This window comes from Acinonyx jubatus, chromosome A2, assembly GCF_027475565.1.
Source record: "Acinonyx jubatus isolate Ajub_Pintada_27869175 chromosome A2, VMU_Ajub_asm_v1.0, whole genome shotgun sequence".
In the NCBI taxonomy this organism is placed as follows: Eukaryota; Metazoa; Chordata; class Mammalia; order Carnivora; family Felidae; genus Acinonyx; species Acinonyx jubatus.
The window spans coordinates 47,737,719-47,764,002 of NC_069383.1; the positions used below are offsets into that span (position 1 = coordinate 47,737,719).

At 42.1% G+C, this 26,284-nt stretch overlaps 1 long non-coding RNA gene across 1 annotated transcript; it reads right to left on the reverse strand.

The window, feature by feature from the left end:
- Positions 1–4,484: 4,484 nt before the first annotated feature.
- On the reverse strand, positions 4,485–19,110 carry LOC128314758 (uncharacterized). The gene is made up of 4 exons (XR_008296764.1): positions 19,024–19,110; positions 18,245–18,331; positions 16,716–16,826; positions 4,485–5,261 (listed from the first exon to the last, which is right to left on the reverse strand). It is a non-coding gene; the product is annotated as an uncharacterized LOC128314758 (long non-coding RNA).
- Positions 19,111–26,284: the final 7,174 nt, after the last annotated feature.

Below are 26,284 nucleotides of genomic sequence, written 5' to 3' on the forward strand. Positions count from 1 at the left end.
GCTGGTGAGTCCTATAGCCAGCAACAAACGTTGGGAAAAAAAATGTTTTATAATGTTAAAATTTTAATTATTTACTTTTTTACTTATTAACATTAATGACTCTTGAAATTGTTGATGAGACGGCTGCAGAAGTAAAAAAAAAGCAATGGTTAATGTGAAATTAATATTTAAAAAATGAAATCCATTACTGTAAAAGATTGACTTTACTAAGCTTTTCTTAAATACTCTTAAATACTCTAAAAGTTCAATTTATCTGGAGGGTGTTAACATGAATAATTTAAAATTCATTTTCCAACTGCAAGAGAAATAAAATTGATTTTGAGAGTTTTGCTGAGTCCAAAAGCTTAGTTATTTTTAACAAATTTTTTTGACAAAGGATGAATGGATGGTTACATGATGACAACTAGATGGATAGACTGATAAACAGCTCGTTGTTATAGTATACGAATGTGAACTTTAGACACTGATCTTATCGTAACCAAAGGTGAGCCTGAATTTAGAGGTCAGAGGATTCCTGAGCCAGAACGTTGATCAATTAGATGTGACACATCAACTAACAGAAATCAGCCAAGTGCCTACAGCACTTATGCTACTAAGCCAGCAGTGAGCCTGGATCCTGGAGAGAAGGTGATGCTAAGATTTAATGATTTACATTAACATGTTTCACGAAAGGACTGAATTATTACAGGAATTCCCCAAATAAGAAAACCTAGGTACTTTTGAGTTCCATTTAGGAGGCACTGTTATCCACACATGTTAACCTGCTCCAGAAGACCCTGCATCAGGTTTGGCTGATCTGCCTGACTAGATGGCTGTCTCCTTCCTTCTTCACCATCCCATGATTCTTCCCCTATGCACACCAAGTACTGAGGTGAAGGGGACCACCTTTTCAGATAGAACTGATTATTCTTTACAGTCAAAGATATAGGCATTGGGGGCTTCCCGCTAAGCCACCTGAGTTCCATTTGAAGGAACTATATGTGAGGGTATGCTTGGAAACTTCAGTTTATAACTACCTCCTTCCTTAAAAATGATGGATTTGAGAGTCTATTTTTGGCATTTGCCGACCCCCCTGTCTGGCAGGCCAAATAATGGTCTCCCAAAAAGATGTCCTCTCTTCCTAACCTCCAACACCTGTGAATATGTTAGTTTACATAGCAAAAGGGACTTTGTGGGTGTGATTAAAGTTATAAGTCTTGAGATGGGAAGATTATCCGTGATTATCTGAATGTGTCCAATCTAATCAAGTGAATACTGAAAAAGAAAGAACCTTTCCTAGTGGTGCTGAGAGAAAGCCAATGGAAGAAGAGGCAGGAGAGATTCAAAACAAGGTAGGGACTTGACCCGCTGTTCCTAATTTTGAAGATGAAAGAAGCCACGAGGAAGCAAAGGCAGAGGCCTCTAGAAGCTGAGAGAGACCATGACCAACAGCCAGCAAGGAAATGAGGACTTTGTCCTGTAACCACACGGGACCGAATGTTGCTAACACCGGCATGAGCAAGGAAACAGATTCCTCCCTTGATCCTTGAGAAAGAATGCATCCCTGTAGACGCCTTGATTTTAAGCTGGTGAGACCATATCAGACTCATCAACTGAAGTATGTAATGGTATATTTGTGTTGCTTAAAGCCATTAGATCTATGGCAATTTGTTACAGTGACACTAGAAAACTAACACATCTTTCCGTCTTCATGTCTCTCATTGCCTACTGCACGCTTCATTCAGTATTGACTCCACTTCGGCATTCTTGTGCCTTCATGGGTTCTTGTGCTGGTCTAGGAAGCCATACCACAGAGGTGAGCACAGGGCTAATTAAGCAGGGCCCATCCAAGTCCCTTAAAAGTTCCATCTGGGGTGGACAGGGATGCTAAGAGAAAGAGTATGTTTCTTCACTTGAGATGACAAACCAAAATGGGGGACATGTAAACCTGGAGATCCTCTGTGTGGAAAGAACTTGCTTGAAAATAAGGATACCTCAGAAGAAAAAAAAAAAAAAAAGAAAGGAAAGAGATTCTAAAGGCATAGTTCAAGCGTCCAGAACCAGCTGTAACTGAAACAAAGAACCTCTAGACTTTTTAGTTACCTAACTTAAAAGACATAAACAAAGACAACCTTTTGTTTAAGTTTGGTTTTGTGCCCAGCCGCTACAAGAGGCTTGGCTGATAAAATATCAGTTTCCCTGGGTTGCAAAGGATACCTGTTGAGCTGATCATGATGGCCTTAGGCACAATGCCTAGAAAATAATAGGCCTCAAATATCAGTTTTATTTATCTTTTGGTCCCTCCAGAGGAAAACCTCACACTCTAGATGAATCCTCCTGTCTCCAATCTCAAACTCTGAGGATTCGGAAAGGAGACATGTATCCATGGAAAACCCTACATAGGATGACAATGTTGATTAATGTGCTCATGAGTTACCTTTCTCATTAAAACTATCAGGAATTGAGGGGGGCCTGGGTGTCTCAGTTGGTTAAGTGTCTGACTCTTGGTTTCAGCTCATGGTTAATGAGACTGAGCCCTGGGATTCTCTCTCTCCTCCCTCTCTCTCTGCCCCTCTCCCACTTGTGCGTGTATGCACTCTTTCTCTGTCTCTCAAAATAAATAGATAAACATTAAAAAAAAAAAAACCTATTAGGAATTGAAACTGGAGAGACACTCTAGCTCCTAAGAGTGCATAATGAATTTCAGGTACTGTGATATAAATATAGAGAAAATATTTTGCACTGGGCATCCTTTTACAGGTACATCTTAAATTTCAGATAATTATCATTCCCTTTATTCATAAGACAGGGCTTTGATCATGTATCTGTACCTGATAGTGTGTTTTTTTTAATTTCTTTAAATTTTATATTTGAGAGAGACAGACAGACAGAGCATGAGCGGGGGAGGGACAGAGAGAGAGAGGGAGACACAGAATCCGAAGCAGGCTCCAGGCTCCGAGCTGTCAGCACAGAGCCCGACATGGGGCTCGAACCCACAAGCAGTGAGATCATGACCTGAGCAGAAGTCCGCCGCTCAACCGACTGAGCCACCCGGGCGCCCCTGTATCTGTACCTTAAAAAAAACAACCCAACAACCTTATAACTCCTACTGGAAAACAACCGATACAAGTTTGCTTTTCTGCACTGTTTTTCAGAACATATTTGTTTTCCTGTCACACAATCTGTCATACTACGGACACAGGACACCATGGCCATGTGAGAGAAAGAACCATATTTTTATTTTCCAAATCAAAAGATGGCCATCTTTTTTTTTTTTTTTGATGTTTATTTTTGAAGGAGAGAGAGGCAGAGAATGAGTGGGGGAGGGGCAGAATGAGAGGGAGACACAGAATCGGAAGCAGGCTTCAGTCCCTGAGCTGTCAGCACAGAGCCCGATGCGGGGCTCGAACCCACAAACTGTGAGATCATGACCTGCGCCGAAGTCAGATGCTTAACCGACTGAGCCACCCAGGCACCCCAAAGGATGACCATCTTTAAAATAACAATATTGACATTTGAACTTGCTATTGGCCTCCTCCTTTTCGGCATGTAGTTTCTATGGAAAAATAAAAATGTATTATTTGGAGACACATTGATCATTATTTGAAAAGAAAATGTATTATTTGGAGACACACTGATCATTTTCTTAATTATGTCTCACGGCTGGATTTGGCTGTAACAAGTTCTATGCTCCGAATTGTTTGTCTCTCGGCAAATACTTAGTTTGTGGAATTTGATTAAATAGCATCCCAGAAGGTTTTAGAGCTTGTCTTCCTTGCCCACAAGTGAAAGAAATATTACAAGTCTCTGACCTTACACTCCATACACAGAAGACCCTTGATAAAAACCTCAGGGCTGAACTGAGGAGGATTCTGGGCAAATTCCATTCCCTCTGGGATTCCCCACCCTCTTTGCTTATTCATGACCTGGTGCTCTTTCTTCAGGCAAGCTCAGCCTGAGGGCTCTGAGCTGGCTAATGCTGTATGTTATTCCATTATGCATGTATTATGTTGGATGATCTCCCCACAGAATAACCAAGCTCAATTAACAGGTTGTTCTTACAGATCTGTGAAATCCCCTGGGTGCTCCTAAGGGCTTTTTAGTTGCCAGGAGTGTGGCAGAAAGAATGCAGTGGGAAGCTGGCAAGGTGGTGTCAGTCCGTTATTTCATGTGAAGAAGCAACGCATATATAAGTAGTAGCAGGACTCTGCAATCACGAGTCAAAATTGGGAACCAAATCGACAGTTCATTGTGTTCAGCACCATTTATCTATTTTTTTTTTATTTTTTTTTAACGTTTATTTATTTTTGAGACAGAGAGAGACAGGATGAACGGGGGAGGGTCAGAGAGAGGGAGACACAGAATCTGGAACAGGCTCCAGGCTCTGAGCGGTCAGCACAGAGCCCGACGCGGGGCTCGAACTCACGGACCGCGAGATCATGACCTGAGCCGAAGTCGGATGCTCAACCCACTGAGCCACCCAGGCGCCCCATCAGCACCTTTTATCTTGATCGACAAACCTCATAAACAGTCATTTTGAAAAAGAGAAATGTGGGTTTGCATCCATTAGAGAAATGGACCAGCTGAGTCACAGAGCAGTGCAAGTTGTTTTTGCCTGAGGGTAGATATTACAGAAAGTCAGTCAGACACATTCTATGGAGCTGGGAAACAAAAGTACTAAAAGATACACATTTGTCATGAATGATGGTCTTTCTTCAAAATATTCACTAAATATACAAAGCCATTATAAAGCAGAGCTAGGCAGACGTTCCTTCGATGAGCCATCAGATGAATAATTGGAGAAAATATAAACAATGCATGGTGGAGGGGGACTAATATTTATAACATCCAAAATTAATTAAAGGAAGGGCAAGTCTCTGGGATCAAATAGAACAAATGTTTTATAAGGGATAGACATCTGAAGGGAGGTGTGATGCTTAATTTTGTGTGTCAATTTGAGTGAGCTCTGGGTGTGCAGATTAAACGTTGTTCCTGGGTGTCTCTGTCAGGTGCTTTTGATGAGATTAGCATTTGACCTGGAGAATCCAGTAAAGAAGACTGCCCTCCTCAGTGTGATTGGGCATCATCCAAACCACTGAGGGCCTGAACAGAACAAAAGGGGGAGGCAGAAGAAACTTGCCCCTTTTTACGCATCTCACTGCTGAACCGGAGAATCTCACCTTCTTCTGCCCTTGGACTGGGATATGCACCATCACCTTCCCTGGTTTTCAGGCCTTTGGACTCGGGCTGAATTCCACCACCAGCTTTCTTGGATCTCTAACCTGCAGACAGCAGATCATGGAACTTCTCAGCCTCCATAACTGCATAGGCTGATTCTTCCTAACAAATCTCTATATAGATCCTATTGGTTTTTCTTTCTCTGAAGGACCCTGACTAATACAGAAGGCATATTAAAATCTTGTTTGAGGATTCCCTGTTCCCTAGAGTTGCTCTGGTAATGAAGATTGGAAAGACATGTGTCAAGATATTGGAATAAGAGAAGAGTTTCATTAGATCAGCAGCAATCAATTGCCAAACATAAAGTGGCCGAGAAAGCACCAAATGACCAAGGTCCAAGAGCTCAGAGAAGCCCCCCTACTCCATAAGCTTCCTTGCAGTACAACTACAGAGAACGGGCTTCAGCTGGAAGTCTGGAAGTGCCAGATTAATCAAGGTCAAATACAAGGATCAAAAGGACACAATTCTTATCCCTGCCAGACAACTATGGAATAAGGACAAGGCGAGCTATAAACACAGCAAGCGTGCAAGCAGCATCAGAGGGAAGGGAGGAGCTTTTCGGGATCAAATGTGTCAAGCAGGCCCTGAGGAAAAGAAACAGAGCTGCAAATAAGCACAGCCCCTTAAAGGACACAAAACCAAAGGAGAAAAGGCAGAAAAAGCCAGTGGTCATGTGCTAGTCTTAGTTACTTTTCAATACACTGTCAGCTACTTAATATTCTCTTCCTTCTGTTTAAGTGAAAGATAGTATAACAATAAAACAGTTGTGTGTATTTTTTCAATATACAGAAAATCATTGTATTTAGACATTTTTATAAAAACAGAAATCACTAATGAAGTGTTGCTTAAAATAACAATTACAAACACCATTTTCGAGAGGTATGCAAATGAAATTGTGAAACTCTGAGTGACAAAGCACCCTGTACATGAATAATTTACAAGAGGTAATTTGATAAGATGATACATTTGCAGGGACTGAATGGTGGAATGCTCTTTCCAGATTCTTCTATAATTGTAACATGAGTGCAGTGCCTTTACCATAGCACAACCATGTATTTTGACTTAAGTACCTTTAAAATACAACAGTGCTGAACATACAATGCAGAGACCACCTAGACTAGGTATTAAAGAAAGAAAACAAGAAATGAGCTGAACAGGAAGTGAGCTGAACAGGAAAAAGCCCACATTTTATTCCCTATGAGATACGTTTCTTCTTACAGCCAATAGAATTATCTATGAAAATCAAGCCACAATTTGAGTTCATTCTCCTCACAATTTGAGTTCATTCTCCTCTAACAATCACCAGGACTTTGATTTTTATCAAGTAGATCAGAACACAGAGCTGTGTCTTCAAGTAGCAAAGAGTTCTTATCTTCAGAGACATGTGATGACATTACATAATGTCGCAGTTTCTTCAAAATAATCCACAGGTAAGAGAAATGAGTGGGGATCACAGATGAAACAAGACTGGCTATGAGTCGATAATTGTGAAAACTGGGTAATGGCTGCATGGGGGTTCATTATATTAGTCTCTCTATTTTTACATATCCTTGAAATTCTCTAAAATGCAAAGGTTTTTTAAGACCCATAGGATTCAAAGAAAAACCATAAATTAGGGAAAGACATTTCGAATGAAACTGACAAAAGGTGAGGATCCAAAATGTTTTAAGAACTTCTATAAATTAATAAAAGAAAGACAAAGAGGGGCGCCTGGGTGGCGCAGTCGGTTGAGCGTCCGACTTCAGCCAGGTCACGATCTCGCGGTCCGTGAGTTCGAGCCCCGCGTCGGGCTCTGGGCTGATGGCTCAGAGCCTGGAGCCTGTTTCCGATTCTGTGTCTCCCTCTCTCTCTGCCCCTCCCCCGCTCATGCTCTGTCTCTCTCTGTCCCAAAAATAAATAAAACGTTGAAAAAAAATTAAAAAAAAAAAAAGAAAGACAAAGAAACCAATTAAAAAATGGATAAAAGCTACAATGGGCAATTTATGAAAAGAATAAAAAGTGGTGAACAAAATATCCAAAGGTGGTTAGTCTTATTAAGTAAGCAGGAAAAGGCGAATTAAAACAACAATGGGATATTTCATATACCATGAACAGGGCCAGATGCCCCCCTGGAAATTCTTCCAGCTCTAATGTTTAATTTGCTTACATATTCATGGCACAACCAAAACACCACTCACACCTCCATCTCAAGCAGCCCTGAGATTTTCCTTGACAGCAGGAAATTCCAAAGACTCTTCAGAAATCTCAGTCACTCACCCTGATTTTACCCACCTGGAGAACCTTGAATGTCTCCTCCTGTTCCACCCTGGTCTAGGGGCACACAACTCTACAAAGTGCAAACAGCCACTCAAATACATCTGCAAGGTGTGTTTTTTAAAAATACTGATGTTCAGTCTGTCTTTTAACAGAAAGGTTCAAGTTGTCACTTCACCTGAGTCATGTTGCCTATAAAAAGGTATTCTTTTTTCCAGTGTATACCATGGACGATCACGTTACTGGATGTGTATCACAATTTCTTATTGACCTTCTCCTAATGAACATTTTATCGACAATTAGTCTTTAAGAGAAAAATCTTTCCCAAGTCCTCCACTGGAATTCTCATTACATCTCACTGACCAAGACTGGGCTATGTACCCACTTGTAGAACAATCACTGACAGAAAGGAAAGTGGTTGCCATGACTAAGGCCAAGTGTGATTCATCTCCTGGGCACATTGTTGCCCAAACTAAATGGAGATAGCAAACAGGAAGCATGACTGATGAACAAGCAAGTAGTAATCTTGTCTGCCACAGAGAAGTACGATAGAATTGACTGGGAGAATATCAGGAAATTAGGGGAGCTTTATGCAACGTTAACTAGTCTACTGAATCCACAGTGTATCCCTCATGCCCACCGTCACCAGCTGTGTCCAGTAAGAAGAAGGTGACCACTGATCAGAAGAAGAAAAAGTGATGTACCTTTGACAGTCCAAAGCATACCATTTGGGGACAATTCATTAACTCCTTCCATGAATATTTACTGAGAACCTATTAGAAGTCAGGCACTATTCTAGGCACTTCCATTACATTAGTGAGCAAAAACAACAAAAATTTCCTGCTCTCAGGAGCTTATGTTTTAGCATAATAATGAGTGAATTACATACGAATGAGCAAATGGTAAATGCTAGGGGAAATAAATAGAGTAGGCCAAAAGGAATCGCCACTTGGGTGCTGTGGGATAGGTTAAATATGGTGGTCAGGGATATCTTAAGCAAAATCTTGAAGGAGGTGAAGGAGAGCCTTGGGAACACTTTTAGGAAGAGTCTTCCTAACACTAGACAGCCCATTTTCCCACTCTACATAGAGACTTTATTATTGGTACCTTCCCTGCCTCTAGCCTTCTAGAAAGATGGGTCTCCCAAACCTTCCTTGAGATATCTCTATATTTCAGGGAAGTGAGCCATTGCTTCTCTTTGAAACAAATTTGGGGACCTCTGTAGGCCTATTTGCAATGTTCCCATTGGTATGAGTTTTGATATTTCACTGTCATTTCACACTTGAAACCGAAATGTAGCACTTGTATTTCAGTCATTAAGAATGAATCTCCTTAATTTTATTGTTGCTGGTTATTATCACATTAATAGGTCTTTTCTAGTTAATGTCCATTTGTGAGAACTGTAATCGGGACAATGCCATGAGGATGATCTGTCCTTAACTCATAAGCTGGATCAATGCACTATACTTAAGATTTAAGTTATAAATTCTGTACAAATTTAGAAAACATTTATGAAGTCATCATGATTATACCCTGCTCTAAGTGAGACTTTTCAGTCAAATAGGAAAGGAAAACAGTCTTGTTAGAACATTATACGTCACAGTTATGCCACTTATTGGTTCGTATGACTTTGGTAAACTCAGTGGGCCTTAGTTTTATTTTCTGTAAAATGAAGGGCTGGGCTGGCTGGTATGTGTGATCTCTTCCAGCTCTAAGATCCTTTGACTCTAAGTAGTTCCATCAAGGGGTGCCTGGGTGGCTCAGTGCATTGGGCATCCGACGTCAGCTCAGGTCACAATCTCACGGATCATGGGTTCGAGCCCTGCATCAGGCTCTGTGCGGACAGCTTGAATCCTGTGTCTCCCTCTCTCTCTGCCTCTCCCTGGCTCGTGCTCTCTCTCTCCAATACACATTAAAAAAATGTTTCTAACAAATAAATTAAATAAATAAATAGTTCCATTAAGCCATGCACAGATTCCACTTTCTGCTTCTTTGGAGACCTTTATTACAGTCCAAATTGCATTTTTGAAAGAGTTGCATCAATAATTTTGAAATACCATGCTTTCCAAACTGTTAGTCTTAAGGTAGTGGTCAATGGTACTTCTTTAAAAATATGAAATACACATGAAATGTACATCACAGCACCATGGACCCGGTCAATGATAGAACATTATATGTTACAAAGTAAAATGCTCTACTTTAAAAAAAGCAAATTTTATTCCATCTGAAGCCACCATCAACATGGACAGTTTCCCAATTCCACCATCCAAAGCATATCTGTCTAGAACAATTCCTTCTTTCAAGACCAGGTGGGTTCTGTGATTTCAGAATACTGCAGGGATTGGGTGTTAATTCTGACTCTTTCTTTAACCAGCTGGGGATCTTAGAAAAACCATTGATTCTCTTGTGTGATCCGTTTCCTCTTCTGTGGATTGAGGGAACTGAAGAGAATGATGCCCAATATCTGTTGCAGGTCTCAATTCTGTGATTCCTGGATAAAGAGATCTGTTTACAGGAGGCTGCAGGAGGCCCTTCTCAACCAGCTCCGGGAGGGCTCCCTGTGCCCTGCAGCCCAGCAGGAGAACCAAGCTCACAAATACTGAAGAGCCACCCAATGACTTCACGAGCTTTCATATGGGCAGCTAGATTTTAATTTTCACTTATAGCACATTCCCTAGGGTAAAGTGTAATAACCAGTGGGATAATAAGCACATAGGATATTTCAATTGCTGGAGGAGAACTCATTTGGAAAATCAGGTGTAAGTCACATTCCTCAGAAGTTTTTACTACCAGAACAAAATGAAAGTCCCCAAAGGAATGTTTACACTTTGAGTTTAAATCTGTTGGAATGTCAAAGTCTCCCTCTAAGAGGTAAACATCTGTAACATTTAAAATGGTAAAGTCACAAATACTACTACTAATAATCTCTTTTGAGTTCGAATAGAAGCCAAAAGGAACCGGGAGAATTCCAGAGAACACTTTGACATTAAACTGTTAACTCTATGGTCATGTCTAATATCAAATAGCAACAGAATTGGGAGAAATGCATACATCGTCCGTATAGCATAGAGTCAACATGAGAAAATGGATCATGGAGAGAGGATGCTCAGGAGTCCCTTTTCCCTCTTTGGCAACTTTTGATAGTAGTGCTATCACGTAAAGACCAGGCTACCCCATAAAATAAAGTCAGCCCCTCTGCCTGAGTCTTCAGGATTTAGCTACCCCCTACCCCACACACATCCATCATAGCCTTACATCTTACTCTAGTTTTCTATGATTATGAACCAGACGTACCTTTAGATGCTTTGTTCACATTATCTTATGCAAACTTCTCAATGGCTCAGAAAAGTAGCAGTTGTTTGTTCTATTATATGATGATAGAAACTGAGGTCCCAAGGTATTATGTGTGTGCTATAAACTGCCTTCCTTCAAATGCCAAAGCGCACTGAAAGAAGATGGTCCTTGACGATAACCCTCCATTCATTCAGTTAATTCATTCATTTACCCATCCATTCATTCATGCATACATTTATTTATTCATCCATTTATTCAGGAACTCATTCTATTTTTGACACACTTTCTTCTACGGAAAGCTTCCTATAAATCCAGCCCAAGTCCCCTTTTCTTACTCAGTTCTCAGTAGAGATGGGAACTCAGAGAAATAGCTCAATTGTGTCTTTGCCTACGTTATCTGATTACCCCTCCATCTTGCCTTTTCCAGGTTAAATTATAAAATTTCCTTTCTGGTTCTCTTTGCAATAATTTTCAAACGACATTTTCTTTTTTAGGAGCAGAATTACAAGCAAGAGGCAGGATTTTTGTAGGGAAGAGTGAAACAGAAAGATTACCACAGCGTTTTTACATTAGCACTGTGACATTTCTAATAATCTACATAGAAGAATATTTTTTTTAGCATCCTCCTAAGTGCCTCTTGAAAACCTCTGTGACATACTCCATAGCTACTGACTAATTTGTTCTGGCAGAAAAATGACTTCAGCATTACTGAAAATATGTTTCCTATCACCAGATCTTATTCAGGTCATTGAGTGGCTTTTCACTGGTGGAAGGGAGTAGAATTTACCTTCAATGAAACATTAGTGAGAAGAGAGAGGGAAATAACATTTTGACCTACTCCAACATTAGCGGAATGCAAATCATAGTCAATTTTCTACGAGGTGATATTTCAATAGTTTGCATTTCTGTAGTTGGACATCGATCTGATTTTTTTTTTTAATGCAAGGTAAATGAAGCAGACTGAATAAACAACTGTGAAAAACTAACTTTAAGCAGCTTTCAGCTTCGTGGCTGAGATAATGCGAAATTCTCTGGAGAAGCTCTAAATATAGAGGAATAATGGATAGCAGTTTACCACAAGCTGTGTAGTTCCTATACCAGCAGGAGCTGGGCATGGAATGGGGGAGGACTGTATAGTCCCACAGTGATTTTGGGGATTGATTAAGGATGCGCTAGCGACAGGTTCCAATGGGTGTGGCAGGGTGGGGGAGGGGTCACATCTCATTCTTTTTTTTATCTTCCCATGCAGAAGTGTGGGGAGCCACGGTGTGAACTGCGGACACGGGCGATTAGAATGGTAAGTGGGAGGAAAGAAAACTACATTATTCTTCTTTTGGGAATATAAAGGGATAAAATTCAGCAATCATCAAGCCTTTCACTTCCCTACAATTTGTCAGCACAGTTAGGGGTGCTGGCTTCTTTTCCATAGGTGAGATTACTTCCTGCTGACATCACGGGGCGGGGGGGGGGGGGGGGTATGGTGGCCAAATGTGTGAAAAAGAAAATTAAGCTTGAAGGGTGGCTTTTGTTTTGATGTTTGCTAGACATCCTTTCTTGCGTTAAAATTAAATGTATGGGGCTAGGGGCAGCCATAGGATTTGAATGCTGAAAACGCAGAGCAGTGTTCTCTAGACAAATCCCCCGATGCATGACACAACTGTCAGTTTTGATAAAGAATTATGGCTTCTTGGATTTTGTCTTTAGCTCTGCAGCACAGAAAGATCTGAAAACTTAGTGTAACGTTCTGTGTAAGCTATGCCAGAGCAGTCACTTCCATACTAATGAAGAGCTCCCTAGTCAAAATCACACCAATAAATGCATATTTAATTAGAGCTTATAGACATCCAAAGAAAAAAAATTCAAAGGTTTTCTCATAGATGACCTTTACAGGAGATAGCTTACCCTCACATGCCTCAGGGCAAAATTTCAACCCAAATGAAATAAGCTGAGCCCCATTTATTGAATACGATCATTGTCTTTAGATAGGATTTAACTTTTTTTTTTTTTCAGAATTAGAACTTCATACAGATTTTGGAGGTGGCTTGGTGGTATGGCAGCTTAGATTTATAATTTTCTAATTAAAATGTATCTTTCATATCAATTTTAGACAAGTAAGTAACAAGCTTAATTCACGGCATTTGATCATTGAGATTTGTTCTGACGTTTCTAGAACATGGAACCTAATACTGAGATGTGATTACTTTGCTAGAGGAAAATACAGACTAGACCAGGGGCACAGGGAAAGATAGAAAAGATCTCAAAGTAAAAAAAAAAAAAAAAAAAGAAACTCGAAGTACGCAAGATGATTTTCAAATTGCTTCCCTCTGAGGTCTAGGAATAATCTTGTACACATTATCTAAACTTTCCTCCATCTCACCCGGCTTTGTTGTTCTACAACCCTTGGGCCTCTTGAGATTTAAGGGAAGAAAAACAGGTTGAATGCAAAAATAACTTTTCTAACCAATAGCCAAAGGGTGAATGCTTGGTCCACTCTGTGGGAGCATGTGGCCTCCTCTGGACCCATTAGTTCAGGGCTCATCATCCAGAGTGCAGACCTTGACAGGGTGCCCTACCGTGTCTTTCCTTCTGGCTTTGGAAAGAGATTTACTTTTTTGATAGTTGCTGCTTCCCTTAGGCTATTAAAATGCATTTGTTTTCTCTGAAATGGTGTAAACCAAGTTTAGGTAATAACAATAGCACTTTAGATATTGGTCAAGTGTGTGCTGTTCTGTGATACTGGAGTATAAGAAATGCCATATCTTTTTAGTTTTTTGAAAATGAATCCAATGTGAGCTCACATTTGGTGAGTCTGGGAAGAAGTCCAAGATCGATCAGTTCGGAGGGTAGGGTATCCCTTTCTCTTTTAGATCTGACAAACACTTTAGGGGCTTATTCCTTATATACAAATGGGAAGAGGCCCGATTCTCAAGATTCCCTGTCCTTACTGTTCCTTCACTTACTCAGTGCAGCTGACTAGTGCCCCTCATTTGCCTGTTGGCATCCTGCCCCAGGCAGATTACGTAGACACTCCTCATGTAGTCCACATCACAGATCACAGGAATGTTCACAGAGGCTCCTAGGACTCCTTGTTGGGTTGAGCCCCTCCTGGTACCCATGTTGACGTTCCTATGCCAGAATATATGGCTTTAGAGCTTCTGTACCTGAAAAACCCACCCCCTCCTTCCGACGTATAACAACAGTCAGAATAAGCTAGGTTATGATGTGGTAACAAAGAGGCCCCAAATATTAGCAGCTTAAATCCACAGAAGTGTATTTCTTTCCAAGCCTGCCTCTTTCTTGGGGGGCCTGGCATAAGAGTATAAATGGAGGCCCACATGCCATGTGTCTAAATATTTAAACGTTATAAATGAAGGTAACAAACCAAGAAAAGAAACACGCTCTACCTTCTTAGCTCAAAAAATATGTCATTATAACAACCTGGGAAACTGGATTTGAATTTAGAATTCTGAGACTGCTTAAAGTTATGGTCTGGAACACAGTTGTATAAAGTTCGATAGCATTTTAGCCTGTCCTCCGCCTGCACAGTCCAGCCTGCACATCCAACTCTGTAAGTATGCCTCTTGGCCACCCCCCAGGGGCAGAATGCATCCATGCAGGCTCTGGCAGCAGGCGTGTGGTCATTTGGGTGAGGAATTCTGAGGGACCCTGTTATCCAAACCATGGAAACAAATTTGCAAATACAGAATCCACAAGTAAGAGGATGGACTGTATTTTATTTTGCTCGCTCATTTTTGTCAAAAATTTCCTGGGAGAAATTAACAACAGGTGCACAGAAACAGGAAAGGTGAGGTTGTAATTCTTCCAACCATCATGGTGCAAAGAAGCCCAGAATTTAAGAATTCAGTGTTGAGTTCTTCTAAGAAAGAACGTTTTACTGATAGATCTCCGGGTAGGGTGGAGGGGAATACATTAAACACAGGCAATTTACATGGCACTGGGGACCACTGTGCTGCACAGGACACGCATAGTGCTGTCAGCCTCTGCACTCATACCCCTCATCTCACCTAGGATTCACCAGCCTCTGGGGACAGGAAGGTGGTTAGGGTGGATGGGGTAAGACAATTGTTACAGCCTCCATTTTCCGATGAGAAAACCAAGGTTAAGAGAAAGGCTGTAGCCAGGGACAGAGAATAGAGAAGGAAGAGAGAACTGGTCCTCCCGTGTGTTCTCTCTCCCCAGCTGCTGTGTGCTCCTATGGGGTAGCCATCTCAAAGTCAAGGGAGAGTCCTTTAAATCCACAGAAGCCAGCCAAGCAGGAGGTTCTCAGCAGTTTAGCCTCAACTGCCACACATAAAACATAACAAATGGTTTTAGGCAATTGCCGAAGTCTTCCTACCGAGGACTATCCTTCACCTGTTTTACCTGTATTCCTTTATTTGGTGATATTACTTAGTTCTTGAAGTTCTCGACAGCCCTCAAGAGGCTATAGAACCAGAAAAGGCACTTTTCTAGGTCAACTGCTTTGAATCATGCAATCAATCATAGGCACAATATTTTATTAGTAAGTAGAGCACCTGGGCTAACCACTGTCTGCATTAGAGGAAAATAAAATAAAATCTGAATAAAAGAAAAAAGAAGCGATGCCACATGCTATCTCCCCTACTCCCTTTGATCTCTGGTTATCCTCTGCAAAATTTTTGCCTTCAACAAATGAATGGCCTACTCGCTATGGGCCAGGCATTGTGCTAACAGCTCTATACGCAATTTCATTAAATCCTCAGATCAGCCCTGTAGGACTGTCCTCTTTCCATATATGAGAAGGCTAAGGCTTAGAGAGGTTAATTAATATGGCAAAGGTCACACAGCTAATGAGTGGTTGAGCTGGAATTCAAATCCCTACCAGTTTAGTCCTAAAGCCTCACGGTGCCCTTAATCAGACGTTGTACTGAGCACATGGGCAGCTTCATCATAATATCAACATAAGCATTTCAGGACTGTTGTACAAATTAAAGACATGACATATGTGAAAAGTGCTAGGCAAACCATGAAACCCTGCAAAAGCTCCCGGTGATTATTTCTCATGGTTTTCCACAGGGCTAGCTCTACTGTCCTTGGTGGCCAAGTCTATATTAATCCCATAATTCATCCTTAATCCACCAAAGTCTTGTTTGCCTGGTTTTCAGCGTAGCCAAAGGGAAACCGAAAATAAGTCTTTTGTTAGCAAGGCTTAACACCTGCTGTGGAAGGGTGGTGCATCATCAGAGAACAGATTCATCTACAAAAGACTTAGATTAATTTGGACATTGTTTCCCTACATAAACCAGGCACAAGGAGGCAAGCAACCCAGGGAAGGATAATCATGCTGGGAGCAGAAGCACTTGTTATAAATAATTACCAAGTAATTAGCCACAACTTCCTTGAGTCTGTAGCCTGCGGCCCGTCTTTGGAGGTGGCCCTTCCTTACCAAGTGCAAGGAGACTGATGCGCTTCTGTAAATTTCTCAGGACACGCATCTGTGTCTTACAGGGGGATCACCACCATCTGGGGCTACTTCTCAAGGCTACGGCCAAGGTGCAGCACAGCTGTGAGGTCATTTCAGCTGCACCTCCTTTTTAATAGCACAATGACATTTTTGCGAGTCTGTGAATGTGACACATCTGACTTCTTTTCTTAAGCAGCGTGGTTTATGGTTTATTGGACAAGTTAATACACCGCGCGGGCCGTGACATTCTTCTTCCTGGTGTGCCTCTGAGCTGTGTTTCCAAAGCCGTGAGGCGTCCGTCGAAGATATGTAACAACACTTAAAAGGAACGACGGCAGAAGCCTTGACAGGTGCGGGGAGAGACACAGACATTTCCAAGAGGGGCATGGTTGTCTACAAGATTAATCAATTCCCCTTGTTTTCATTACAGGTCCACATTTATCTTGGAGGCAGCAGCTATTAATGTGAAATCAAAGCTCCGAAGCTAGACAATTGGAATTATATTTACCTGCCAGAGATGTGTAAATGGGCTCTTCTCTGGGTCTTCTTAATTAGAATATAAGGAACACCGCAATGCTGTGGCCAGAGGTCAGGGAGGGGCACGCCTTTCTGTGGTGTCCTGATGCAATGAAAACCAGTGGGGGAGAGAATACAATTCATTATCTTGGGTGAGACAGTTGAAAAGAATGAGTTATAAGCCTGCGTCACCATAATTATTATTGCCATAGGTACCATTTATCGAGCCCATTCTATATGACAAGTACTGACATACACTATCTCACTCCACCCTCTTAAAAACACTGAGGTAGCTAATATTATTTTTGCCATGTAGGGATGAGAAAACTGAGACGAAGTCACTTGCTTAGGTCACCAGATGGCAGGTTCTAAATTTGAACCTGGGTCCAACTCATGTTCCATCAGGGCCTAAGAAACCGGAGTCTCCTCAGAATATGTGGTTGGGGAGAACACAAGTGCTTGGGGGAACCCTGAAACCACCTGGTCTGATCAACCTGCCAATTTTATTTTATTATTTTTTTCTTTTTTTTTTTTTTAATGATTTTAAGTTCAAAACGAAGACATTTATTTTATTTTTTTAAGATTTTACTTTTTAAATAATATCTACATCCAAAGTGGGGCTTGAACTCACAACCCCAAGATCAAGAGTCACATGCTCTACCAACTGAGCCAACCAGATGCCCCAACCTGACAATTTTATTTATTATTATTTTTAATGTTCATTTATTTTTGAGAGAGACAGAGAGACAGAGCGTGAGCGGTGGAGGGATAGAGAGACAGGGAGACACAGAATCCAAAGCAGGCTCCAGGCTCCAGGCTCTGAGCTGTCAGCACAGAGCCTGATGCAGGGCTTGAACCCATGAACCGTGAGATCACGACCTGGGCCGAAGTCAGACGCTTAACCGACTGAGCCACCCAGGTGCCCCAACCAACCTGACAACTTTAAATCTCTGCTTTCAGAAAAGACAATCAGAGAAGATGGTTTAACCAATTTCTTTGTAAAGCCATTCTTTTGCCCACTTTTGAGTACTCAATACAAGGGCTAAAAATATTATTTTCAGCACTTTGATTCTCCTCTGCAAGTTACATATTTTGATTCTTCAATTGTTAAGCTGATTACAATTATGGTCATTTGGGGAGAAATGTACAGAAACACTCCTCAAAGGATAAGAAGGGGTGCCTGGGTGGCTCAGTCGGTTGAGCATCTGACTTCGGCTCAGGTCATGATCTCGCGGTCCGTGAGTTTGAGCCCCGCATCGGGCTCTGTGCTGCCAGCTTGGAGCCTGGAGCCCGCTTTGGATTCTGTGTCTCCCTCTCTCTCTGCTCCTCCCCCACTCATGCTCTGTCTGTCTGTCTGTCTCTCTGTCAAAAATAAATAAACATTAACAAAAAAAAAAAGATAAGAAGCATTGGGCCAATTATGCCAAGATATGCTAGTGAGTAGTGAAGAGAAGGAATACACTTGTCTCTAAGGAAAGACATGCACTAAAATCATCTCTGCCATGCTGCTGATGACTGTACCTGCACAGCCTGGACAGATGATCTCCTCTGTTGCAGGGCGGCTTCCGAACAGAATCTGTGCATAGATTCACCAGACGCGACACTCCGCTGAAGAATGGATATCAAGAAAGACAGGGTAGGTACTATTTAATGAAAATATACAGACTCATCCATGTTGCCCATCCCAGGTTTAGCTGTGCTCATATCCTCAGTTCATCTAAATACCTCTCACCGTTGTACCCTCCTTTCCATAGGGATTCTAGTGGGTTGAATGGTGTTCTCTTCAAAATGTATGCCCACCCAGAACCTCAGACCATGACCTTATTTCGAAAGAGCCCTTGTATTGAGGTAAATCCCTAAATCCAATGACTGGTGTCCTTATAAGAAAAGGAGAGGACATGCAGAAACACAGAGAAACAGCCACATAATGATGGAGGCAGACATTGGAGAGATGCAGGTTCCAGGTAAGGAACATCAAGGATTTCTGGGAGCTGGAAGAGGCAGGAGATTTTCCCCCACAGCAAATTTTCCCCCGCGTCTGGAGGGAGAGCAGTCGGGCCAGAAGCTTAATTTCAGACTTCTCCTGCACTGTGAGAGAATAAATGTGTATTGTTCTAAGCCACCCAGTTTGTGATAATTTGTTATGGCGGTTCTAGAAAACTCATACAGAGACTACCACACACAGTTTGGCCCCAGGGCTCATCATCTTTTACAGGGATCATTTGTACTATTCTCTCCCAATTCGTCTGGTCCCGTGGCTGTCACCTCCATCCACACCCCCGTCCTGCAATGTACTTTACTTTGCCAACAGAGTTCTCTTCTTTGTACTTGGATAACCTTCCAAAGACCCTCTGACTCAGTAATTCTGCTTTCCAGATTTCTTTCCTAAGGAAATGATTAGATGCACATAATTATTTATATGAGACTATTTCTTAGTGAATTAATAATAAGGAAAAATTGGAAACAACTCAAATGACCAAATGTTGGAAACGGTTGAATAAATTAGGGTAGATTCGTATGATTGAACATTATACAGCCACTGATATTATGTTTTCGAATTAACGGCATGTGAAAATAATTGGGATGTAATGCTAACTGCTAAAAGCACGATAAATAACACCATATGATACCATTCCAGTTTTGTTTTAAACATACTTGCATAGATAAAAGATTAGACAAAAATAACACATCATTTGGTTATCTCTAAGGAGTCACAACAAAATTTTATATGACCTTTTTGTATATCCTCATATTTCTATAGTGATCATGTATTATGCTCATAATAAGAAAATAAGCAATATATCTTAATCAAAATTTAGACTTCCAGTGCAGTGGCTTTCAAGCTATTTTGATGATATCTCATATAATAAATAAAGCTTGCATTATGACTATTGTAGGCTGAATACTCCCCAAACATGTCCATGTCCCAAACCCCAGAACCTATGAATATATTACTTGCATGGCAAGATGGACTTTGCAAATGTGACTAGGTTAAGGATTTTGAGATGAGAAGATTATCCTGGATTATCTGGTGGGGCAAATGTGGTTACAACCATCTTTATAAGAGAGAACCAGGAAAATCAGAATGAGGAGGAGATACGAGGACAGAAGCAAGAGGCTGGAGTGATGTAAGTAAGCGGCCAGGAGACAAAGAATGTGGGCAGCTTCTAGAAGATGAAAAAGATAGGGAAGGGAATCAGATTCTTCCCCGAAGCCTCCAGAAGGAATGCGGTCCCGCTGCCACCTTGATTTTAGACTTCTGACTTCAGAACCATAAGGGAATAAATGTGTTGTTTTCAGCCACTAATTCTGTGGTAATTTGTTGTGCTACCAAAAGGAAACTAATACAATGACCTAACATACACACACACACACACACACATGTACCCGAAAAAGAAAGTTTCACAAAGCATGACTTACTCTATTTTCTTTCCTATTTTCCTGGATTGAATTGTGTCCTCCAAAAAAGATACACTGAGGTCCTCACCCCCCCCCCCCTTTCCCATACCTCAGAATGTAGCCTTATTTGGAGATAGGGTCTTCACAGAGGTAATGAAATTAAAATAAGGTCATTAGGGTGGGTCCTAATCCAATATGATGGTGTCCTTATATAAGGGGGAAGTTGGGACACAGAGAAAGACGCACATAAGAGAAAGATAATGTAAAGAGACATAGGAGGACATCCCTGAAGACGGATGAAGAGATGCCTCTGGCGGGAATTATTCTGCCATAAATCCCGGTGCTATTAGAAGCTGGAAGAGAGAAGAAAAATCCTTCCCCTACAGGTTTCAGAGGGGTCATGGCCCTGCAGACACCTTTGCTCAGACTTCCAGTCCTCAGAACCATGAAACGATAAATTTCCATTCTTTATAACCACGCGGTTATTTAGTACTTTGCTATAGCAGCCCGAGGAAACTAATAAACCCATTCTATTCTATTCTAACCTATTTCGTTACGTTGATTTCATTAAGAAAGTCGCCTCAAATATGAATGACATCAGTCTTTGTAGATCGACATTCAAGCTTTTCCCACTCTGATTTCCTTACGTCTGTTTTAGCCAACTGCTGACCCATCCCGAATACATCCAGTATTTGACCCTGAATAGTCAATCATTCCCAGAACACAGCATCGATTCACACGTGGTACCCTCTCCCCACAATGTCCGTTCATTGTTCATGCCCAGCTTCATTGCACCTCCTCTGGAATGATATCCCTGGCCCCTTAGGCAGAGTCACTTGGTCCTTGTTCTCTGCACCTACAATGCTATTTAGAGGCCCCAATTACAGCCCTTATCATACTGTATTATGGGATCAATTTAACTGGTTCCTCCCTCCAACTAAACTCTGAGTTTCTTAAAGAAGACCACTTCTTTATTCCCCTCCCCCCCTTTTTGTTTAATCTAAGCTTCGGTACCTAGTACAAAACCTTACACACCCCAGATACGGGGTGCTTCAAATATGTTAGTGCAGTTTTAAACTTTAATAGCTTCAGAAGTGTAAATGCCACAAACTTACAAAACTGTCATTTGGAAGTTTACTTCTTTTGACTCTATTATTTGGCTTTTAATCATTTTTAATAGATGTCATTTTTCCCCCTTTGAATCAATGTATGCCATTTTTCACTCAGGGGAACTGAAACAAAAATTAAAACCGAAAAAAAAAAAAAACCCCGTGTTACTCAAAATTCACAAAACTAAATAAGTGTAAAATACATTCAGTTAAACTTTGAAATGATGCTTTTGTAAGTTGTGGCAATTTATACCTCTGAGGTCGTTAAAACTCCAGTAACACTTTGGCGACACCCTGATTTTGAATAACTATGCTTGAGTGTGATTCATTTTTCTATTTACCGTAAAATTCAGCTTGGTTTTCATTTAAGTGGTTCCATTTTGGGCAAAGGTATTCCTTGGCCAGGAGCTGTCCTTATATCCTAAGGCCCACAGTTTAGAAGGCCCCCTTCTGGCCCTCGACTGGCTGTACTTCTCCACATAGAGTGAGGCGTCCATGGGATTAAGTCCACTGTGTGTCTCCTACCCCAAATCCATACCTCCCCAAACCTCTGGAATCCTTCAATTCTCCTCTACGTGACCTCTCACTCTCCAGGAGCCACACTGGCTTCTTGGCCTGGTGGTCCCAAGGCAGCAGCCTCAGAGCAGAAGCTGCAAGGTGCTTCGATTTCTGAGAAGCAAACAGCATTTGCCCACCCTCTAATGGCCAAAACTAGGCACAAAGCCAGCCCCGATTAAATGGGATGATGGAAAACAGACTCCACCTCCTGATGGGAAGAAGGGACACATCACCTCACAAAGGAGTGTGGTGGCTTTGTTTGGTGCAAGTGAAATAAGTCAGTCAGAGAAAGATGTCATATGTTTCACTCATATGTGGAATTTGAGAAACTTAACAGAAGACCATGGGATAAGGGAAGGAAAACTGAGTTCCAGGGAGGGAGGTAAACCATGAGAGACTCTTAAATTCAGAGAACAGACTGAAGGTTGATGGCGGAGGTGTTGAGGGGGTGGGAAAAATGGGTGATGGGCGTCGAGGAGGGCACTTGTTGGGATGAGCACTGGGTGTTGTATGGAAGTGATAAATCGTGGGACTCTACTCCCAAAGCCAAGACTACACTGTATATACTGTATGTTAGCTAACTTGATAATCAATCAATCAATCCATCAATCAATGGATCAGAACTAGTAGCTAAGTAGCAGAGCCAGAATTCAAAGCCAGGTGGCCTGCTGGGGTGCTCTAAATAACCATCTCTGAACCACAGGGCATTTGGGGACACTCTGATGTGGGAACGATGACATTCCTGTATTTTGTCTTACCTTGTTCTTGTAATCTCCTTACCGATTTAGTCTCTCTCTCTCTCTCTCTCTTCCCCCAGTGTCTGGCTCAGTGCCCAGTACCTGGGGCGGAGTGGGTTAAAAATACCTACTGATGTCACTTACAGGAGATGTGACCCTGAACAGGATACCTGACTTCTCTTGAGTCTCCACTTCCCGCTTGCAAAATGGGGATAATCTTAGTACAGAACTCATCAGGTTGCCGTAAGATTCCGACCCCACACCGCAGAAAACCACCTGACTCCATGTTGGTGTTCTGAGAGCTCCTAGAATCAGTGTGACTGGAATGCGGACCACGGATGAATGCAAGTGGACTTTTTAAACAGTGGCAGTAAAACACCACTTGGTTTCCAGATGCAAGCACCGGGCTTGCAAGCGCCGGGGTTGCAAGCACCAGGGTGGGGAATAATTTCTAAATACAGTGTTTAAATTCTGATAGCAGCTTTAAAACAGTAGGCGGGAAAATCAAAACACACAAAGGAAGAAACACACCAGAGCTGCACCGCAGCCGACCTTTCTCTGTTACCTTTCCGGATTCCAGTCTGGGGGTGCTTGCTTCTTCCAGGATGGAGAGCTCCCCGGTGCCGCCAGGTCGTGGAGGCCGGGGGAGGTAGGAGGGGGTGGGGACCTACCTTTGGCGCCAAAGTTCTAGATCACGTGGGCCGCCGAGAGGAGCGCCCAGCAGCTGGCGTCCCGCAAGGTAGTCCTGACTGCAGGGGCGAGGGGCGGGGTGCCTCACTTCTCCCCGCTTCCGCACCGCTGCGGGGGGCCTGCTGGCTCCGGTGACTATGGCGAGGTGCAGCGGGTCCTCGCAGTGTCCCAGGGACTCAGGGAGCGCAGGGCAGGTATCTCAGGAGCCCTGTGCTCAAGAAGGGAGGTAGCATCATCTTGGCTGGCTTGGAGTTTCCGGAGTTTCCAGGTTGGTGAACTGGAGATGCCTTGCACTTGGCTCTGGGTGCGCCCGGCCCCCGGGGAACATTCCAGAAGGCCCCTGGCACCACCGAGGCCTTTGCACGCAGGCCTCTTCCAGGCCAGGAAACCTCCCAGTTGAGGAGCCTCCCAGGGACGCGCGAAGGTGTGGGACACTCTTGGCGCAAAGTGGGGGCACATCCTTGCCTCCCTCAAGACGTCTCTTTGGGATGTTTTGATTTTGTGGGTGCTTTGGAAGAGGGAAATGCCTTTGATCTGAGCATCCCACAAAAGGAGATTTAGCCTGATGGAAGGAAAGCAGGGGAAAGACATGGACTATAGGATTAGGAGAAAACCAGGGGCATAGGACAGCTGGACGAGCTCCTGGCCAAGTGCATTCAGTGCTTGCAGGGAAGTTCCTAGAAGCCAGTGGGAAGCATCCAGTACCTTTGAGGACAGCTTCTCTTCATGGGAAAAAATAGGCTTTGGTAAATTTTGGATTTAATCCCACCGATGCGTTTTGTTAGTTGGTGACCTTGAGCAGAGGTTTTAAGTTTATTAAGCCTCAGTCTCCCCATTTTAAAGACACTTATTTTTTTCTCCTCCACTTAAATGTACAACTAACTTTTTACTATTTTGGGTATGAGATGAGTAAAAAGAGATGTAAAGAAGAAGAAAAAAACCATCTAACCAGAATGTATTTTGCTAACTTGAAAAATAACTTTTAAGAAAGAAAGTTGTTCCAAATAGGAACTTTTACACTTTTGGTAAAGTGGATCACGCTGGCTTTGTTGGCATGTGAAAGTCTGTACAGTTGTCAAGACCCTTTGGCTGATGGGGCTTTCTAGATTTGTACTCCAGGTTAATCTAAGTCCAGTGGAAACCCTTTGTATTGTAATGAAAGTGTTCTTAGCAAGAAGCTGTTGCATTCTTTTTTTTTTTTTTTTGGAGGGGCAAAATTGGTCTCACAATATATATGAGTCCATCTTATAAACCAGTTTATAGTGGGGGGTTCTCCTGCACTGACTTTATAGTCCGAGAAATAAGTGGGTTTTGACTGACAGGTACTTCAAATGACTTAGAAGAGTTATCTGGAAAGTCCGCAGGGCTTACCAGTTCACTCCCCTTGAGAAAAGAAAAACAAGAAGCAAACAGCATGACAGTATTTGCTAATGACTTTGTTTTTGTTTCGGAAGGCATATGATTTGTCAGAGGGAAGACTGAGTGTTGAATACCACCCTGGTATGCACCGAATCAAGATAGTAAGAGGAGAGCTTAGTTACTGCCTCAGATAACATTGGATACTCCTTTATTAGCACCGAAATTCCCAAGGAAATGGCCCATTCTTAATAAGAAGTATAGTTCATTTTTTAAAAGTTTAATGATTTATTTTGAGAGTGTGTGTGTGTGTGCACGAGCAAGGGAAGGACAGAGAGAGAGAGAGAGAGAGAGGGAGAGAGAGAATCCCAGATAGGCTTCACTCTATCAGCGTAGAGCCCAACACAGTGCTCAAACCCACCAACCGTGAGATCAGGACCTGAGCTGAAAACAAAAGTCAGACGCTTACCTGACTGAGCCGCCTAGGTGCCCCAAATGTAAGTTCATTTTAAAGAGCAAACATGATTATTTCAGTTTAGCATTCCCAGGGGTTTAATAATGTGGGGTTTTCATGGACAGAACTAAGACCATTTAAAAGAACTGATGTAGGGAGGTTTCTCATAATTAGGAAGGTACTTTTGGAAAAATGACTCATTAATATCTATATAGACTTGGGAGAGGGTAAGCTGGACAGAATGCTGAAAACTGTACCTTCTTGGCCAGAACCAGGAATGGAGTTTATACTTTTATGCTATATATTTGCAAGTTCAAAGATTTAAGCCATAACGGATTGAATTCATCAAGACAGTGATCAAGTGCTTTGTCATAAGGCCCAAATGCTAAGCGTAACTGAACTGAACCCAGATTACTGAGATTCCTCTCCCTTGGAGATACTGCAGGTATAGCATTGTATGTGAAACCACATGCTTTTCTTTCATTGCTTTAAACCAGAACCTGGGGAATAAGATAAGGAGGGGAGGGGATAACTTTTTAGGTCCTTAGATCTATTGGCCTGAAAAAGCAAATTCTTAGCATATTTCCAATATCCTTGGGTCTTATCTCTTAACCTTTTCTCCATAGTCCGATTCTAATTTGTGGCTGCTTTCAAATTATTGGGGTTATTTCCAGGCCAAAAGATGTATGTAGGTATCCTGGACCTTTCCCTTTTGGGATTCAATATCCTATTACTTATCTTTCAAAAAGACGCCTAGACGTATCTTTGTGTAATTATATGGTTTGATTCTCCTTTTTCTCTCTCCGCAATCCATTCTGTTCACAGTTTAACGACTTTACTTGTCCCAGGACATGTGTGAAGACCTTTAACTTAGCTCTCAGACTTTAGGTCCTCTCCACTCCAGCCTAACACTGATGCTAGAATGAGCTCTTTTTTTTTTTTTTTAAGTAGACTCCGCACCCAGTGCGGAGCTCAATGTGGGGCTCAACTCAGAACTCAAACTCACAACCCTGAGGTCAAGACCTGAGCCTAGATCTAGAGTTGGATGCTCAACCAGCTGAGCCACCCAAGTGCCCCTAGAATGAGCTTTCTAAAGCACAAGACACTCCCCTCCTTAAATGCCTTCAATGGCTCCTGACTGCAGCCAGGATGAAGTATAAACTTCCTGCCATGAAATTCAGTGTCCTCCATGTGACTCCCAACGTAACCGCGCAGACCAAAGTCACCTGACCCCTTCACACACTCTGCTCCGGTCAAA